Below are 20,767 nucleotides of genomic sequence, written 5' to 3' on the forward strand. Positions count from 1 at the left end.
AAGGGTTTACCTTCAGAGGGTGCACAAGAGACCAGGAGGTCTCCTGGTCTCGTTGGGAGATCTTCTTTCAGGAGCACACAAGACAGGTGTCCACATGTTCCCCAACTTCCCTCTCCGTGGACGGCCACCAGGAGCGTCGCTTGAGGACAAAGGGTTCCGTTCTCCAGGGTGAAAGGAGAGAAGAGAGGTGTGAACCTAATGGATGACCAGAGAGCAATGAAAGGCAGGATTAAACCATTTGATGGTCTTGATGTACTCCAGGTATTTATTGTCAGTACAAGCCAAGAAATGAAGCTCCTCCACACACCTAACCAATGGCGCCACTCCTTAAGGGCCACCTTGAAAGCAAATAGCCCACTGTTCCCCACATCATGATTCAAGGAGAGTCAATCTTTGGGAAGTGGAGGGCCGAAACTTTGTGTTCCACCTTGGAGCGCTGGGAGAGGATAGTCCTGATGCCTCTGCATCTCCCTCCACAATGAAATATTGCCGGGAATCCGGTAGAGTGAGGACGGATGCCGATGTGAAGATCTCCCTCTCCTCAACCTCCAGAAAGGCCAACCGCTGGGGGAGACAACCGAATCTTGACATAAGAGGAGGTAAGGGAATGCGGCAGGTCGGCAATGGTGCTGAAATTCAAAACAGCCGGACAGCCCAAAGAGGAAGGCATCGAACAAAGTCGAAGCGTTCAAGCCATTGTTAGCTGTCGAGGCGCAGAATTCAATGTAGGAACACGCCGTTTGCACTGGTGAGCATCAGCTGTCACTGCCACTCGACTGGGGGTAGTTTGGGCAAACATCTTGGAGCAAGTGTCCAGTGAAAAGCAATTAGGATCATTCCTTCAGCTGGTTTAGGAGCAAGGACAGGCATTTGGTTGTGCGCTGTAGCTGGTGCCAGAACTATCGAAGAGATGGCGATTGTCTCTATACTTCCCACTAGCTGTGGCTGGGGTGGAGCAATCAGGCAACTAACCTGGCTGCCGATTGAGGCCTGAAGCCTTCGGGTAGTTCAGCTTGCTCTTTCACTCCCCAGCAGATGGAAGTGAGTTGCTCTTCATGGTGATGAATCTGCTTCATTTGGGCTCCTGATGCAGCATGCATAGAGTCGGCTGAGTCTTTTGTTTTGGCCGTTTGTACTGTAATGGCGGGTGTCAACACTGCAGAGGTGTGAGAATAACCATATAAAGTATGAAATTATGAAAGAATGACAGAAAAAACGAAAACATAACTCAAGGAGAATGAGATTTCAAGAGAAGAGAGGGAGAAAAGAGGGAGAGAAAAGGGATAAACAGAGAGAAAAAGAAAAAAGATGGAGGAGAGAGAAAGGAGATGAGAGTTAAAAGAGAAAGTGAAACAAAGAGAGAAGAAAGAAAGGACAAGAGAGAGTAAAGAGATAAGAGAGAGTAGAGAGATAAAGAGAAGAGACAGTAAAAAGAAAGAAGATGGAGAAATGAAAGAGAAAGGCAGAAAGAGAGAAAAGAGAGATATATAGTTAAGTTAACTAAACCCTATCACGACATCTTCATCAAACATTGTATTTATTTTTTCTATGGGCATTAAAATATGTGTTAAATTGGATTTTAGAAATTATTATTATAATCTATTTTTCACTATTATTATTTTGTATTTCATGGAACTTATTCAACTTTTGTGCTTCGGCCATGCAAATGTATGTTTTCTAAGAAAATGCTTTGAATCTGAGAGAGAGAGAGAGAGAGAGAGAGAGAGAGAGAGAGAGAGAGAGAGAGAGAGAGAGAGAGAGAGAGAGAGAGAGAGAGAGAGAGAGAGACTGCAGTTGCTTTAATAAATTAACTCCAGTTCATATGGAGAACCCTCGGCTTGATACTTGACTATCATAAAAGAAGAGACAAAAGGAGAAAGGAGAGCTCTCTTTTATTTCCTAATATTATCCTTTGTATATAAAATGTTAAATAAGTAAATTGCAAGGTCAGGGTAATACAATGCTGGTTGTTGTGATACTATCATCTTCTTTGGGGATTTCTTAGGCACCAATATCGGCATGAGCAATCTGGCAAAAGGAAGTCAAAACAGCGCTATGGTGGCTGAGCGGAATGACAGCGGTGCAGACGGGGAGGTCTGATCAGCACACTGCCCGGGGCACTACAGGGCTGCCCTAGGCTCTTCAGAGCCTCTACACATATACTCAGCAATTAGGGCCCTCCAGTAGGCCTGCCGCGAGGGATAGCGAAGCAAACCAAACCAGGGTATAGTTGTCACTTTGATATCATATCTTCGTGCTCCTCACCACCAAGTGCCTGGCAAGCTCACTTAAATACTTTAAAAAACAACAAATTTGCTCTTTTCATCCATAAGTGTACCTCAAAATCGCCGCTTCTCCTCCCCCATGTTCTATTTTCCCTGGTCCTTTTCCCTTTAATTCTCCTGCCCTCCTCCTCCTCTCATCTGAACTCCTGTCTCCTCCTCTTATATCCTTCCCGCCCACTCCTCTCCTCTCAACAGCCCTCCTATACCCTACAAGCCCAGATGATAGGACTAATAATTAAAGCAATTCTGTGCCGGCAGGAGAGTTAGGGAGCATCTGTGTGTGTCAGGCTTGTGACATGATACAGAGGGACAGCGCCACTATTAAATATCCATCATGCTACGGCACATCAGTTCTAATGCAATCAGAAACACATGAGCACGCCAGCTAAGTCCCTTCCTTCCACAATGATTAAAGAACTCTTTAATTTTCAAGACAAATAAAATATGCAGGATCATTTTATCAAAAATGTAAATGACCTGTCTCTTTGGATGACATTTAGCACAAACAAAGATGGCGCTAATACGATAGCCTGTGTAGCTTTGTGCAGCCACGTAGAGACGGTGCTCTCTTGGTGGCAATCACTCATGGAAGAGGAACGAAATAGCATCCACAGTGGTCCTAATGTGTTTGATATTTAAAGGTGTTCAAAGCTTAAAAAGAGGCAAAAATGTGCCTGGGGTCAGAACCAGGAGGATGACATGTCCCCCCGCCTTCTGAGAATTCTTAGCCCAAAACTTGTTTTTCTTCTACTGCTTAGATAGTAGCGCATTCTAGAAAACTTAATGGCAGTATTTCTGTGCTGGATTATAATCCTTTGCCGGTCGCAATAAGAAAACTTTAACAGAGTTTTGGAAAATACTTTGTAAACATTTCACTATGCAGCCATCGCTGAGGCTAGCACGTTTAAGTCCACAGAAGCAAACCTATATGCATCAGCCATATTTAGAATCCCCACTCGCAGAACAGACCATTGGGGCCGTGTTAACAGTGACCACCAGGCCGTTCCCTCTTCGAACAAGGTCATGGCTCTACATAGATCATGGCCAAGCCTGCAAGGCCTGCAAGGTGCATTCTCTATTTACATGCTGATAGTCCGGAAAGAAATGTGCATTATTTAAGATTCTTCAGAATAGGAACATTGCAAAAAATGTGTGTGCATTGAGTCTGAGATAAAAAACCCTTAGTTGGGATGAATGGGAATGAAACTTATATCTGCTACAGTGATTTGAAGACATTCTCAACTATTAAACCCAATTGTAACTGCTGCAACAATATCTCTGTGTGACACTACAGAAATCAGGTTTAAGGTGAAATACTACACAAAATGGTAAAACAGGACATGGGGTGTGTTGTACTAGCAGACATATATTAACAATTTTAAAGTGTTAAAGTCTGTAGCATTACTTAACGCTTGGATACACTATTTATGAAAGTATGGAAACTTGAAAAAGTTGCAATACAATGCCCATCAAACAAATTCTTTAAATATGCAAACATCCAGCAAAAAACTGTTTTAGTACTGAATATGCTAACAGACAATCTAAACATACAATCTAAATACCAAGCCGCTAATGCGATCTCTCTCATAACAGAAATGTTTTTCCAGGTTTTTCTTTGGATAATCCAAAGAAATGCCTAAAAATGTCTAACTTGCCATACATTATCCAAAACACAAAGACCACAAATAATGAATTAAGAACAAGCGTCTCATTGCCATTGCCAAATGAACAGTCACAATATATAAGAGCTGTGGAGCCCATAGGAGTTATTTTTCTTTTACCTCCCGTTGAAGCATAATCTCACCTGATGGCAACGCTGGAGGGATGTGTGACTACAGTGTTCGTGTGTAAGGGAGGTGATTTCAGGTGACGCACATACCGTACAGCCCACCACCGTCTCTGCTGTGCTCATGTTTATGCAGAGACACACTGAATTCTTTTGATTCTACAGTGAAGCTTTTGATTTCGTGCCGAGTGTCAGCTGGCCTCTTTTCAGCACAGTACCCAAGGTTTAGAGACTTGCTAATCAAACCCACTTTAGTCACGGCTGGGGCGAGACAGACATCGTTGTGTACAGGAGGAAAAAGGAGGAAAAAAGGGTTCCACAGCGCCTTTACTTGTCTCTGTTCGAAACGGCATTCCTTGATGTGAAGCACTGCCAGAGCGCACAGAGGGACGATAACCATCACGTATTTACAAAAAATTGATACAAATCATAAACAACTTTAGAAAGCTTTTTGGTAGCGAGAGATCATATGAGGCTTTCCAATTTAAGGATTATTTTCCTGAAATTTATCGTCATTGTTTTTCTTTTAAACAGAATATTATGGGAAATGTTTTCATCCATCTGTTAAAGATAATCTTTAGACGTTGGGTGATTTGTTTGTTAAATTTGGGCCGGCCAGCAAACTAAAGTGCCCATTAACCAATCGCTTTATTACATGAGCACCATACAATATGCCTATTGATCAGGATCTTGAGGTAAAGGAGCAATGAGGTAAAATAATGATATTCAAATGAAGTGCTCTAAAGTAGGGGCCATCTCAGGTCACCTGCATGGATACTGCCTATTTGGGTGGTGAAGAGGAAAGAGAGAATAAGCAAGAGAGAGAGAAGAGACAGAGAGAGAGAGAGACAGCAAAGCGAGAGAGCGAGAGCGAGAGAGCGAGAGAGAGAGAGAGAGAGAGTGAGAGTAAGAGGCATAGAGGAAGTGGTAGGGGGGTAGGACTAGAGGTCCCCAGACCATGTTACTGTTAGACCCCAGAGTGATCTAGTGGGCCTGTCAAACATGGCAGGGCTAGGTTAAAGTATGGTGTGTAGCAAGTCTGTTAGCATGACGAGCAGCCCATATAGATAAATCACAATTCACTCGGGGAGCGGTCCCACTCAATGACATATTCACTGGCTGCCTCCACAGCTCATTTGATTACGCTCCTGCCATGCCATTCATTTTTCTGAAGGATGAAGGGCTGATAATGTCATCAGCTCACTGAAGCGGGGACACCAGTGACTTAGAATAAAAGAGGGAGGGCGGCGCCTCATAATTAATTAAGTTTCTTAACCGTGCTGCGAGCGGAGAGTCATCACACTATTTTCCAGGGGCCTTTCAATTAGACATGCATTGTAATTAAACGCTGTGTCACACTGCTGTTTGGGCTGGGATCTATGTCCCGGCATTAACCACTGCCGTTTCTCATTGTGATAGACGGCACAGCACATCACAAAGATTGCCATTGCTTCTTTAGGAAATATTTAGCCGCTGTTGGTTAACAGTAGGAATCGGTACCAGCCTTTGACACCCATAGCCTCTTTAGATGCGAAAAAAATGATGAGAAAACAGACAAAATAGAAATAGGCTATTTACCTATTATTTCTGAATCAATTAATAAAAATGTTTACTATGTCTTACCATGGATGTGTCCATTCATTGCTTCTTCGACTTCAATAACTTTTTGAATACTAGAAAAGTTCTCAAAGGAAGGAGACGGGCATCTAGTTTAGGCGGTCGTGTGTGATGGAGAAAAGCTGGCGGGCAGAGTGGGGGGGAGAAGATCATAGGATCAACACATGTCATGGGGACATGGCTTTGTTGTATCGACGACAAACTTGTGCTAGATGTTCTTTCATGTTTATAATGGCCTCAATTCAAATAAGCTGGGGGGCAGTATAAGGAAGCTACACACACACACACTTTGTTTTATATATACAATGTTTACTCAAAAATTAAAATTAAATGGGAATTTATCCTATTATGTTATTTTCTTGCATGTCATATCAATGCTGCTTCTTTCTAATTTCCGTTTGAAAAAATCCTTCTGTTTTTCTCTACATGGGATCAGGGTAAATGTCCCTGTTTGTCATGAAATCAACCTCAATTGATGTTGTGATGAAATATAAATACCAATCTTTTCAACAACCCATCTATTTCCCTTTTTCCAGGGCATAGGCCAAGCTGTCAATCATCGGCACACGCCAAGCAAGCCCCTTCTGACATTGCATTGATGTGAAGGAAGCCCAGTAGAAGATTTTTATTTCATTTTTTTTTTCATCTCATTTTCAATTGCTTTGTTAAAATACGCTGCGGGAGTGTTCTCAGTCATTGCTTTTTACCCTTTTGTTGGCCTATTGGCCATCTTCCTGAATGGCTGTAACAGGGAAATTGTTGTATAGGATAATAGATTTGGCCATTTGGGCCTGTGCAGTGCGAATGTTGTGTTGATGCTCCTGTCATAGGGAAGCAATGAATGGTCCATGTTATATATCTTTTTTCCTTTGGCTTGTTTCATACGTGTGGAAAGTAATTTACATGAGGACATTAATGTAACCGTCATGTTCTATCCAAGATCACTGATGCAGAACTGCTAAAAGACAAGACAAGCCACAGCACGGATGCTCGGAGCAAAAGAGATTGAGCTGCAATACAACGTTAATGGAATTAAGTCAACAATTTCCATATCCATGAGCAGAGAAAGACAAGGAACATTAAAATAAGCATTGGCATGGAAATGGTAGAAGGAACTATTTTGGAGTCATTTACGAGCGTAATTTGTATGAGGTTAGGACAGTAATGGCTAATAGAGAGGGAAAAATGCATCAGTCTGTATTAAGGGAACTCGCAAGGGATCCGCAGCATCGACTGTTTCTGTGATGTCTCCATTTGCCTCATTGTTGACTCCATATTAAATAAATGCACCTAAATAACCTTGAACCCTGTAACACGGCCATTGCAGTTATTTTCAATTATGTTTTCATAAATGCAGCTGAGCTGTATCCGATGGTGAACCGGTCAACCCATCAGAGAAGTGTTGTATGTCTGAAGGGGAGATGCCAAGGGAGGCTGAGCAGACAGGGAAGGGGCTGTGGGAGAAAAAAGCAGAATTACGGTACATGTTCATACCAATGCTTCTTGTCAACAGGGACAGCCACCCTACACCAAAGGTCTACTGTAAATGGAAGGCTAGTGTGTGTGCATGCGTACGTGCGTGCGTGCGTGTGTGTGTGTAAATACATAATTTAGAGTATTTGTTGAACATCCCAAAGAGTGAAGCCCTTGATCAAAACTAATTATTTTGATTATGCCAACAAACTTTACTTCCTTGTTCAAACAAATGAATATAAGTAATGGAATGGGATATTAATGCCATACTAATGTATATATATATATATATATATATATATATATATATATATATATATACACACATATATATATACATACACACACACACAATGGTATACACATCTGCACCTATTACCTACGACAACTACACATGAATACATAACACACAAATAAACAGAAGGCCAATCCTACAATACATATGCTATAATATCTAAAAACATGAAAAGGAAAATATTACCATTTTCTAATAACCACAAACAATTATAAAAGTGACATAATGTGTCAGAGCCTAGACTCAACGTAATTTGCCATTAATGATTAATTGATGCCCTCTTCATTAATTCATAATCCTTTTTATGGTTTGATCTTAATTGCTCAATAATACTCATTTGGATCACAGCTAGACATCAATTAACTCACTTCTTTAACTCTAAAGAAGATATTATTTGTGAAACCGAGTATATACATGTATTTTAATCCTTATTATTATTATTAATGACAAACATTATTGAAGCAACAAAAGACATTGGGGGGATAATGTGGATAATGAATACAAAATAGGTTGTACAATACATGTACCGTTAAGTATAAAATGGGATTTTACTGATAGGGATTAATAATCAATACCAATTTGGACCAGACGCTTAGTTTCATTTTGTCTAGCTTCACGTATTTCAATATCAAGTCATCAGCATAGAGTATTAGTGACTTGAATATGTTTTCTATCAATTCCTGAGCTGTAGGCACTAGGACAACATCAAAAATCCTGGAATCTGCTAAGCCAAAATCAGTAAGAGGTTAAAAAAGGTTACTCAAGTTAGCCCAAAAAAGTGTATTAAATCCATTTTCCTCCCATGTTTGATTCCAGCACTTAAATCGTCATGCCGCATCACATGTACCAATCTCAAAGCAATTTCCAGCCTGTCTTTAAACAAGTACAATCTTGTTAGGGAACAAATATTAATAATGATCCTCAAACTGAGCCTTAGGAAACGGAGAAATGACTTAGGAGGTACAGTGTCATTTCATTAATACTGTGACACCACTAATTACTGATTATACATGCGCTATAGAATACCTAGTCTTGGAGAAACATCTGTGAATTCCATCTTTGTTTATTAAGTACCTCAGTTTCCTCCTGTACTCCATTTGAAATGAAAAACTTGCGGTTCCCCATATCCGTCTGGGGCACCGTGGCACACACTAACCGGGAAGAAGAAGAAAGCCACGCCAGGGACTCTTTCCCTGGTCTTTTTTTTTTTTTAACCCATCACCACTTAAATGTAATTTAGCATTTTATTTGAGATTTATTCAGAATCAACCATAATAAACAAAGCTTCCAATAGAGCCGAGTGTATGTCAAGATGCTCCTGACAGCCTCGACTTCAAAAGGCCATGGAGATGAATGCGGGAGTGAAGAAGTGGAGAGCATGATTAGCAGCCTGTTTGGGTTATCTGGCTGTCTAGTGTGCTGTATATACATAGCCTCAGTCAGCCCCCTATCACCTAATTAACTCCTTCACCTTTAAACACCAACGTTGCATCTACTTCAAACCGCTCCTTCTCATTGACTTGACACAAATACCTTACTAGCATTTAGAAATGAAAAGTGATTTTGAAGGTGTATTGCATGGAGCAAATCGTGGTATTTTTTTTTAAAGTGCATTTGTGGCCATTTCTTTCGGCTTTTTCTGCCTTTTTCAAGACAACATCAGCCACATTGGGGATTATATGCCTCATGTCGTCCAAAAATGCTTAGGATTTGTATTTATTTCAATGTGGTGGCGGTTCTAGATCATGAAGAAACACAAGCTCTTGGGTGCTGTGCTTTGTTTCCATGTGAAACTTCAGTCTCAACCAGCAGCAGGTAAAGCTTCAGAAAATGATAGCCTCAGGGCAGCCTTTGCTGCAGTGTTCAATTCTGTTTGATCCTATCTAACTAGATTTAGTGAAACTCCAAGTATGACACATATAGTTAGTTTGTTTGTGATACATTTCCATTAAAACATTTATACTAGTTGCCTCCCAATATTAACAAGATTGCTTTTACTTTTCAATATCTTTCCATAGCTTTGTCGCAACAGTGGACGGATTGTTTTCGTGACATTTTGCTAACAGCAACATGATGTTAAAAGTACAGCTAATAAAAAAAATAAGAACAGTTTTATTTTTTATTTTTGGTTAAGGATTTTGTGATTGCACAAGGTCAATGTACTTTTTTTTTTAAAATACTTTAAAATACTATTGTAATGAACTGCCTATGGCAAAGTGTAAAAAATAGTTCCCAACTTGTTCAAAGTATTTGCCGGTAGGAAGCCATTTGCAAACATATACTGTTGAGGATGATTCAAATCTAGGTGTGGTATCCGAGTCCTTTCTTCAAAACTGACCACAAAGCCAAAACGCATTGTTCAATCATTTATTCTCGGGCTCTCACAGGATGCCCAAACAACAGGCCCATCCTGCTACAATGGTTTACACTCATTTTAAAATGTCCTATACAAAAGTTTAAAAGTAAGTTCCTATTACAGGCCTTCCAATCTTTACCTTATCTCTAGGTGATACAAAAAGGTGAAACCCCTGTATTTCCTATTGGGTTACCATTATTTGAAGAAGCCAATCACAAATTGCCTACTCCCTCTTTTGGTTAAACATGGCTGATGTTCTGATGGCTGAACACCCTATTTTCCAATCATTTTAGGTTGATCGGTCTAAGGTGGACAGACATTTTCTTCGATTGGTCAAGTGTGGGTGAAGTATCACGAAGTATATCATTTGCGAAACAGGCTGCAACGTATTCCTTTATGGGGCAATTAGTGCCCTGTCGATGTAAAAGTGCTTGAACAGGGCTTGTTTTTGTTATTGTCAGGACCAGATTATATGATGACATTATGAAAAGGATCCCTACAGAGTAATCCAACTTCAAAACAGATCCACTGTCTGTTACTGTGGATCCAATGCAGTCCAGAATGTTTTGTCTGTTGTCCGTCTGCCTGAGTCCAATGTGAACGCAGCATGTGTAGCCGTGTTTTTTCAGTTTTTAGCAAAAATGAAAAAAGGAGCAAACTGTCTAAGAACAGAAATCCCATCATGAAAGACGGATAAATTAGTGAATTTGTTGTATGATGATAAAATATTTAGGATTAATATTGAAATGACTAACTATTAGGTGAGGTGCAATTCTGTTATAAATGTGAACTCTTCCTTTTTAATCTCTGTATAGTCAATTATAGGCCAGTGAAGATGTACTTAGTCTTCTGCAACACAGTCTTGGGATTTTCCTTGTTTATGTGAATATGTCAAACGTTTCATCACAATTACAATTACATTGTACGCTCTTAGGTACAACTTGCTACACAAGACATGAATAGGAGACAACTTGAAAATATAAATGTGATGACGATGAATTTAGAAGGTTGCAAATATTGAAAGCATCCAAGATATAGCAAAAATACTGCATGATTTTAATATAAATAAATATAAAATGAAACAGCAGTGTCCAAGGTTACTTCCTATTTAGACAAATATGTTATCTTTGGCAGACTTTAAGTCAGGTGACATTAGAATGAGTTTTTGATTGGTTTGAGGTATAGTACTCCCTATTCTGAATCAATTCATGAAACGCATGTTTAGTTTTCATAGAAATACGATACGTTATTACTAAATAAGAAAAAAAAAAACGCTACTCCACCACTGAGGAACGATCATTTAACAAACTAAAGCAGATTGCAGCCTTTGGCTGCTCTTTGTGTCAACAGAAGTAAGGGCTTCAAATAGTGAAGAACTAATACCACGGATAGCAAGAAAGTTTCTCTGCTTCCTAAACCTTTTCCCTCAATTAAATTATTATCATTTTCTGTTTATGCTTCCAATGTCCTTTGTTTTGTCAATCATGTTGTATGGTCGGTCATAGGATGTATCTTTCTTGTACCAAAAGCACCCGCGTAAAGGCCACATTAACAAATGACCAATTGAAAATACATCAAATCAAGGTCCCCATGTGTAGCTGATAGTTAGCAAAGACTAACAAAGACACGCTTTGGATTTGAAATTTATTTCAAGTGTTTTGAATTGAAAGGCTGCAGCATAACAAATCAATGAGTCTGTGAAAAGCCTTTGAAATTCTGTGATGTTTATATCTAAGATTCTCTGTGATATTGGCAGGATAGTGTCAAAGAATTACATGCAGGGCTCAAGAATGCGAACAATTATCATGAGGATGCAAGGTCAATTTTATCTTTGGTAGCATATGTGGCGGTAAGGCTCATCCCAAACAATGATTGAAATAGGGCTGTTCAGGTGAAGACATTTCATTTCTGAAACGGTCTAATGGGTTAAAACTAAAGTTTTCTTGGAATTACTCAAAAAAGCAAAGCTGCAACGTCAAGTGGGTGCTCTGTGGAGGAAGTCTGTGTCTTTCAAAACTAATTGTGGTCTGATCCCGACTCTGTTTAGTTTAGAGCTTCAATGTTGAGCGGGTCGCACACCAGACGCGCCACGGGTGGGGCGTCGGCCGGTGTCCCGTATTACAAAGGACTAGCAGTGTTTTAAGCGTGTTGGAGGTCATAACGCTGCATGGCCGCGCCCAATGTGAGGGCTCTATTTGGAAACATCCATTGGAACTTAAGTTCCAATGAAGACACACTGCTTTGACCATACAATTAAAAACAGGGTTTCTACATTATGCAGTTTCAATGAATTTAAAAGGTATTCGTGTAGAATACAGGGGAAAATCGTTGCGGAGCGAAATCGCTGAGTGGCTAAATACTCACCAACCGATTATGGTCATACACCTTTGCATGTAGGCTGCATTCGTGTTGAGGCAGGACTACCGTATGCGTCTGAAGACTTTGTATAGAGGCCACAGTCTATAATCGCGTGATGAAGGTAATACTGATTAAAAAATTGAGGTGTCATTTGACATTGAACATTGGAGTGTTTAAATGCACTTCCTTTCAAGGAGATGGTAACCAATATGTTTCTGGCTGTGACACCAATACTGTTTGGCATTGTTAAACTCTTGATTTTTCCTTTCCCTAATGGCGGTGCAAATAGTCTAACAAAGCAAGTTTGATGACATTGAAATAATGGTTTAGGAGTAGGTCGAAATAAGTGTTTTTTCATTATATTTGATTTGGCTGTATTTAATAGCCACTTTGTAGGCCATGAAGAGTATCATCTGACAACAAAATCACAGCAATAGATCAACAACTATGGCTAACAGTCTTATAATGTTGTGGCATTCAATTGTTGCTTCCCGTTGACCGATTTGATCAAATTTTTATGGAGTTGCAGCATCAAATTAAAGTGGTTCCAGTAGGACCCGTTGTCTAGGTCGGAGGAGGAGGAATGGGAAACTGTGTTTTTGAGAAAAATCTAAATGTGAGAAAATCTTGTCAGTCTAGGAAGTAAATGGTTCCACTTGCAATGTTGTAGAGCATAATAACCATCATATGACAACAGGCTCAATAGTATAGCATCAAGCGGATCCAAGATTAAGCCTTTTAAACCAACTTTGACCTATTGGTGGTTCAAATAGGGAAGCATTTTTAGCCGTTAAAGATTGGCTTTAATGTCAATCAAGTTACAAAAACAGCCAGGGGAAGAAGCCAAGCTAGAGAAAGTGGAGTTAAACAACAGTAACAATAACAATAGGTGCCTTCACCTATGGTGTTTGACACCTAATTAATAAAAAAACCCTTTGAAACGGACAACGGCCTCAGGCAAACTATGGGCCCACCGGCTGCTTAAAATGTAATCACATTAACATAACGTCAGTCAGTCCCCTATCAACTAATTAACTCCTTCGACTTTAAATAACACCATTGCATCTTCCTTAGACCGCTCCTTCTCATTGACTTGACACAAATACCTACCGACCATTAAGAAATAGAGTGATCAGAAGGTTTAGTGCATAGAGCAAATGGTAGTATTTCTATCTAAGACAGCATAAGTCATCCTGAGGATTGTACACCTCATGTCATCCAAAAATGTTTTGGTTAAAAGAGGTGTTGGTACTAAAGCAGGCATTCTCTTGGGTGCTGTGCTTTGTCTCCATGCGTAACTTCAGTCTCAACCAGCAGCAGGTAAAGCTTCAGCAAATGATAGCCTTAGGGCAGTCTTTGCTGCAGTGTTCAAGTGCTGTTTGATCCTGTCTAACTAGGTTTTCTGAAACTCCAGGTAGCACTCATTGGGTTTGTTGTTTTGTGATACGCTTCCATTAATACTCCCCGCATACCACATGGATACATACAGGAATGGTTCTTTCCCTGACAAGTGTCTATAACTTTCCGTAGCATTATTGACACAATAGAAACCTTTTTCTCCTGACTTTTTGGTCACAGCAACATGATGTTGAGAGAGTAAAGCTAACATAAACCTCATGTACTCTAAACAAAATAACAATATTTAAAATACTGTAATCGTAGTACGCTAATGGACTAGTGATAACCAATATTTTAACAAAGATGGAACTACACATGACGGACACATGATATTTAAATAGGGTATTTTTCTATGCTCACATCTGTGAATTAGTAAGAGTGAATTATGTTTAGGAATTATTTGGATAACCCCTTGTTATTTTCCTTTATATATATAATTGCTTTTGAGGTTCAGGATTTTGTGATGACATTAGTTATCTTTGCAACCGTAGATTACATAATAAGACGCATAGTCAAGCTCTATTATGTGTCCATGCAAGATCTTTCGCAAACGATGATTCATTTCAAGCACTTGTCATTCTTTTTTGATTATGATAATAATGATTACTACAGTAATTTGAGTCTATTTTGGGAAATAAATCATTACACATGACATGTCATGCGTAAGGTGACATTTCAGATTTTACATCGCAAACGAAGTGGTCCCCAGTAATACAGTAAAAAAAAATAAGTCTTCATTAAGATGCTGTAAATGATGGACCATACATTTCGGTCTTTTTAGTTTGTTTAGAGAAAAACTGAGCCTGAAATCGAAAATTGGCCATTAGTTTGAAAAAAATCCAGATTGAATTTTTAGGTCGTATCACCCAGCCTTACTTTGGGGCAGTTTAATCTACAGCTGGTAGTTGAGAAACGTTAGCATCTTGTGCTTCAATTATTTGATACAAACATTGTAAGCATTCACTTCATCACTTTCAGAAGGGAGAACAAAGAATCTTTATAATAATAAAGGAATATGTGTGAGCAGGCAGGATATGTTTGGCTTTTTTTTTTTTTATTTGTCTGTGTCTGGGTGTATGTGTGGAATGATATATTCAAATTAATTTATTTGAATGCATCTCCACATGTTTGTGTTGTGTTTGACATTTTGTGTGTGTGTGTGTGTGTGTGTGTGTGTGTGTGTGTGTGTGTGTGTGTGTGTGTGTGTGTGTGTGTGTGTGTGTGTGTGTGTGTGTGTGTGTGTGTGTGTGTGTGTGTGTGTGTGTGTGTGCAGAATAGAGTGGGGGGTCTGAGCAGGGTAGGCTGCTGATCTAGAGTTGATTTCTCCCACTAAGTGTGCAGGATCTGCTTGATATGCTCTGCGTCTTCGTTTTGCCTTCTATAGGCTTTGCTGGCTGTAGCTTGTGGCGCTCCCAGTGGTGCACGCTCTTTCCACTAACAAAATGCAAAATACAAAATTAATAAAAACACCCTTTGAAACTGACAAATATGCCTCAGGCAAACTATCGGCCCGCCGGCTGCTTAAAATTTAATCAGTATTTTTTATTTATTTATTTATTTTCCACGGCCATGCTCATCTTTTTAATAACACGATGCTGAGACTGTCTGGATACAAAGTTTCCTCTGTCAAGAATTACATGGGGCCTGTCAGTTCAGGGTCTCTCTCCCTCAGGGGGGGTTCCAGAAAACAAACCCAGCCAATTTGTTTGTAACACCTCTAACCTTTAGTCCTCTACCGATATCAGATGACTACAGGGTCTTCTCTGCACATCTACTGACCCCTGCTGCACACAGGACTGTATAAGGAGGAAGAGCAACCCTCACATTTACATTCACGCTACTTTGGACTTTCCCAAAATCAATATAACAGGTTTTGCGATCCTTTAAAATGGTGTTTAAGCTTAAGTTCGCAACAGATGCAACTGAAATGGCAGAATTGTTGTCAGCAGAGAGCGGGCACTCCCATGCCGCTATAATATTAATGCAGTCATGCATAATTTAATTATATTAAGACAGCGCTGCTGTGTGAGTGATGACAGAATGTCAAGCCATCATCTAAGTGTCAATCAAGCACAATGCAATCCTAATGCAGGCTGAAATTAAACAGCAAATAGAGAACTGCTCATAGTGTTTATTCATATTATAGCACATTAGAGAATGGCATATTTTGAAATAAAACAATGATATCTGTTCAGCTGTGGTCCTACAGTACTTAACATTATGAATACGGGATGGCTCAATAAGCCATCTTATTTATAATTAAGATGGGCTGGCACGAATAACAAATTTAAGCTATGTATAATCATTAGGTTTTTGTTACAGATCTACAGATATTTAAAAACGTCATTAAAATTCCTGTTTTTTAAATTAGCATTATAGCTTTTTTGTATCTTTTGGCCTTGGTTGCTTGTGGAACAACAACAATAAATCCAAAAACATGGAAAACAAATCCTGGGGAGAACCCTACAATATTTAATCATTTTTTTACTTTAAAGTCTGTAGCTGTCGGTCTTGCCAATTCTCGGACTGGAAGGCAGGTATCAAAGTTCTGCAGTAATATTTAAATAGTATTCGCATATCCAAAACTAAGAAAGTATGATTTGGTTATCTAATGTTTGGTGAGGCCATTTTGATGATGGCTGGCGTAACCTCAACTGAAACATTGAGCTGACACGAACTCAGCTGAGGTATGTCTTACGCTCTTACATATTTGTTTTTATTTTATATGTTCGCAACTGAGACCCACAAAAGTTTGAAATCCTAGATATATTACTTACTTATTATGATGGACCATTATAATGGTATAGTTGTATGACAATATAGATGCTGTCAAGAACACACATTTTCTTCATATTAAGAAAAGTAAAGTTGTTAGTAGATTTGGTTGGTCATTTATCCGAAGCACTGAGCCTTGCCTATGGATAGCTGCGGGAAACCTAGATAAGTCAATTGATTATTTTCAAGCATTTAAACCACGCAAAAGTCACAGAAAATTAGGCATCATCGAGCCACATATGTCACATATGATTCGACGTCCAGTCGGCAATGAGTTTGGGCGGAAGAATCAGATTTGACAATGCAGAATCTTGGTTGAAGAAACCCCAACACATTTGATTCTTTCTGCAGCATTATTCCAAACGAAGACCTTGGATTACTAGTAAAAAGATGGAAGGGAAAAATATTTTATACTTCACACAAGTGAATAGAGCGCTAAAATATCAAGGAGACACATACAATTAGTGGGCTGAAAGTTGTTCTGGTCGCTCTTCACTTTGAAAAATATATATAATTAAATGAAAATCAATGTAACGCAAAAAAGAAACAAAAGGAAGGCCTTTATTGTAACACAGGTAGGTGAGGGCCTGTATAATTCGTTTCTGGTTAATAATACCATAAGAGTGATTAAGGAGGGTTATTATGCTGGAGGGGAAATGCCTCTAATGACTGATGACTTGAAATTTAATCTAAGTGTTATTGGTTCTTGTGCTTAAACACTGATTGTCAAGCTGTGGTCAAAATGTGTAGCCAGATAGCCTTATACTGTGGTCAGTAAGAGACAATGTGGGTGCATTGTTTTGAATGTATGACCCCCCATATGGATGATGGGATCTATGCATCACTGTTTGGTGGTTTATGTTGAAAAGGTCTTACTTTTAACTGAAACATTTAAAATGCATCGATCATGACTTCTCTCTGCATATATTTTTTTATTTTGAATAATCCTCTGCTTTTTCTTTAATACAATCCATAGTTATGTAACTTGTGTATTGAGGAAAGCTTTCTTCTGGAGACTTTAGTTTACAAACAGAGGATGACGTATTCTATTCCATGTATTCAACACCTTATAACAGGCAAATATATTTTGTGCCTAGTTCTGTTTTTTTGGGGGGGTCTAGTTGTATTTTACACCCAACGCGGCCAATCTCTTGTTCTTACACATAAGTGAATCTGACTCTGAGATAAATTCCCCTTGGCAGGTTTTTCTCCTCTGTGTAAGAGCTTCCAGTTTTGTGCTGCTTGGCACTCTTCCTACTTTCTTAGTTATTAATTGAAATCATGAGAGTCAACGCTTTCAGCAGAGGACTAGCTCAAGAACAAGAAATGCTTGAAATTCTTTGCCATAAATATTAACAAGCAATATATTATGCATATTATTCTTTAAATACCACATAAAATGAGTTTTTGTGGCTTAATCTTAATTTTGCATATGCTTTTAAGTAATATACATTGAATAATGAATGCCATTAAATTGATGGCAGATGCAGCATTGGTCCTGTCAATCAAATGTGTGCAAACCCCCTCTGACATGTGCTGTCTCTCACCACTTCCAGCTGCCAGCCCATCATTGTTCACTCCGACATTCCAGAGTGCTGGGGAATCTGCACACACTGTACTCCCCAGCACTTTTACATTAGCCCACTCAGTACGGGTCATTAAAAAGCACTGTACACGTATCTCCACCAAGAGTGAAGCAACTTTGGAAGCATTGAAATATTCACCCGCATTGAAAAGTGTCCAGAAGGCCAGGGGTGAATTTTATTTATTCATTCATTTCCGGAACCTCTCTTGAACAACTTGAACGGATGCAGAGAAAACAGGATGCATCTTCTTCTTTTTTACGGAATGTCTTATATAAAAAAAAATGGTGCTTTGAATAACAATGTGATTGTGATGTTTTATACAGAAACACAATCTTGGAAAACACCCAGGAGACTGTAAATCCTCAGTTGGCTCAGAGAGTCACTAAGGGAGGGGGACCGGCACTGTCCAACCCCCCCCCCCCCCCCCCCCCCCCACACACACACACACTCTTTTTTAAACGCAAGGGAAGTTTAGGGGATGGTGCCTTTGATGTAAGCAATTTATAAGACTAATTTATAAGGCTAATTATACAAACAGGATAATAACAATGGAGAACGCCAGCTGCCTGTTTACCCTCCCTCTGTTTACAGCACAGACAGGTCCTTGAGCCATAGAACGAACACACATACGCACGCACGCACGCACACACACATTCACACACACATGCACACACACACACACACACTTGTCAAAACATCTAATTCTCAGTTGTTCACACAGAAAAGCCTAATAACAACAACAAACAACAATAAATTGTGCTTGACATCAAAGAAGAAAATGATTATGTATAGAAGATTCTCTCACAAAGTTTTTGTGAGAGGGAGCAGACACTTCCTGCTTGAATTAATAGACAACTCTACTGGGTGAGTGCTCTATAGCTGCAGGACAGTGCTAGCATTATTATGTCAACCCATTGCCTTGGGTGGCATATCTTAGTTATATTTTTCCACATATTTACTTGCACATTCATGCGTTGCCTGTCTTTTATCACCTAAATTGGCTCTTGTGTGATTGTCTCCCTGCGTGGGTGCTTGATTGTGCTCTGGAATTTCCGCTTTTCTGTTCTCTCAGGGTAAAAAATATAAATAACAGTCTACCGCTTTAAGAAAGGAGTCGATTTTTTAAAGGGTCAGAGATAACAAGCTTCCTTTCCAGTTGTACAATCGTGGGATACAAAAAAAACCTCAGATGTTCAAAAAAGTCAGGACAACGGTTGTGAATGTTTCATGCGAAACGCAGTTTCTTTTCTCTTACCTACTGAACAGAAGAAGAATACGAATCACTCTGTGCATTTTCCTTTCATCACAGCACCAGGCCATTAGGCAGGCCACTCGCCCTACGCATTAGCAGCACATTTTGGAATCACAGCACTCCTCAGGTTCAAATAATGAGCATTCAATTATTGACAGTGGAGATAAATATTTAACAAAGATACTGGTGTTTCGCCTGGTTTGGACTGGTGTGAAGCATGGCGTCAGAGAAGATATACAGGCCCTGTGACCCAGAAACCAATCCTACCTCCTCTCAATGAAAATCCCCTAAGTTTGACAGGCTACTATATTTCGCATTGCATTTCAGTGTATAAAAATAATTACCGAGCATTATAACGTTACCATAAACATTAGTGTTCCACATAGATTTAGATTCTACTTGTGGTCTACTTTCTAAAGTTAGAAATATACTGGATATTTAACAGATATTCACGCTAGGAATTACAGGGATGTGCAACGCGGGGACTAAAGACGAGAACACCATATGAGTACTGTGTGTCTAGCGGTGTAAACCTGCCCAAGAGACGTTCAGGAAGCCGCACCGCTCTATAGAGCCATCGTTTGGTCAATATTTTTACATGAATGTGTTATTACAAAGTAACATGCCCTAAAGAGCAGATTAACTAAAAGTCAATTTAACCAGAAACATCTTACGTTTACATGTTTTTCCTAATAGATTAGAATCGTTGTTTAGAAGTGTATCCTGCTAATTCTTCAAAAGTAAAAATACCTTACACCCACTGATGTGGCATATGTTTGTTTTATGTGCAAACATATGTTTGTATATAATACTTGATAAACTGATTAAAGAGACTGAGTATAATACAGTTTGAACTGACTATATCTGAAACCATTTTCACACCAAAAAAACCTTACCAAACAATTACATGTGGAGATTTAGACGTGAATTGGATTAGAGTTTTTTTTGGTACTTCTGGCCTCCCTAATACTGATTTGTGAGCTCAAATTGAATCTATCAAGGAATTAGGTCAGTCGTCTTCTCTGCGGGTGAAAGCCAACAAGAATCCTTCCTGAACACGATCATGTTTGATTCAGTCTCCACAGAGAGTAGGGCCTATTCACAAAAGGATCGTTGACAATGTGTGTTGGTGTTTAAATAGTACAAATAAATGTATATATAGGGAACACTATGGATTGCCGAGTCGTTCCCTAAAGTCTATGTATGGGAAGGACATCATCAGTTTAGGGGCTGGCAAAGGGGTAAAGGGCATATGAAGGCATTGACATGCAAATGAATCAAAGGTAACAGATCGCTTTGAGTGTGACGCAATCAGAGTTCAGAGAATGCACATGTAACAGTTTTTTTGAGTGACTGGAACTCTAAGAATAAGAAGTTATTAGAGAACTTTTTGTAGGTGGTGGGCCCAACTGCTTTCAGATACACAGAAAGCTATAAAAGACCCTTCCTGTTGCTCACTCTCTTTTTGCCTAAAACTCAGACCACAAGTTCTGTCAGAGCTGACTGCAGTTTTATCATTGTTTGTGCTCATGATCATTTTAGTATCACATTATATCCTGTCATAAGAGCATTTTTATTGTATTCGT

General features: G+C 39.3%; 1 long non-coding RNA gene across 2 annotated transcripts in view; it reads right to left on the minus strand.

Moving 5' to 3' along the window:
* LOC130403963 (uncharacterized) overlaps positions 1 to 20,767 on the minus strand; it is a 65,920-nt gene that overhangs the window by 14,141 nt on the left and 31,012 nt on the right. Inside the window, exon 3 of one of the 2 annotated variants that reach the window (XR_008904135.1) lies at positions 1,067 to 1,156. The exons of the other annotated variant lie outside the window; for it this stretch is intronic. This is a non-coding gene — a long non-coding RNA (uncharacterized LOC130403963). Of the gene's footprint in view, positions 1 to 1,066; positions 1,157 to 20,767 lie in introns of those variants that run through there. 2 annotated transcript variants of the gene reach the window in all.

Source organism: Gadus chalcogrammus, chromosome 14 (assembly GCF_026213295.1).
Source record: "Gadus chalcogrammus isolate NIFS_2021 chromosome 14, NIFS_Gcha_1.0, whole genome shotgun sequence".
Classification (NCBI taxonomy): Eukaryota; Metazoa; Chordata; class Actinopteri; order Gadiformes; family Gadidae; genus Gadus; species Gadus chalcogrammus.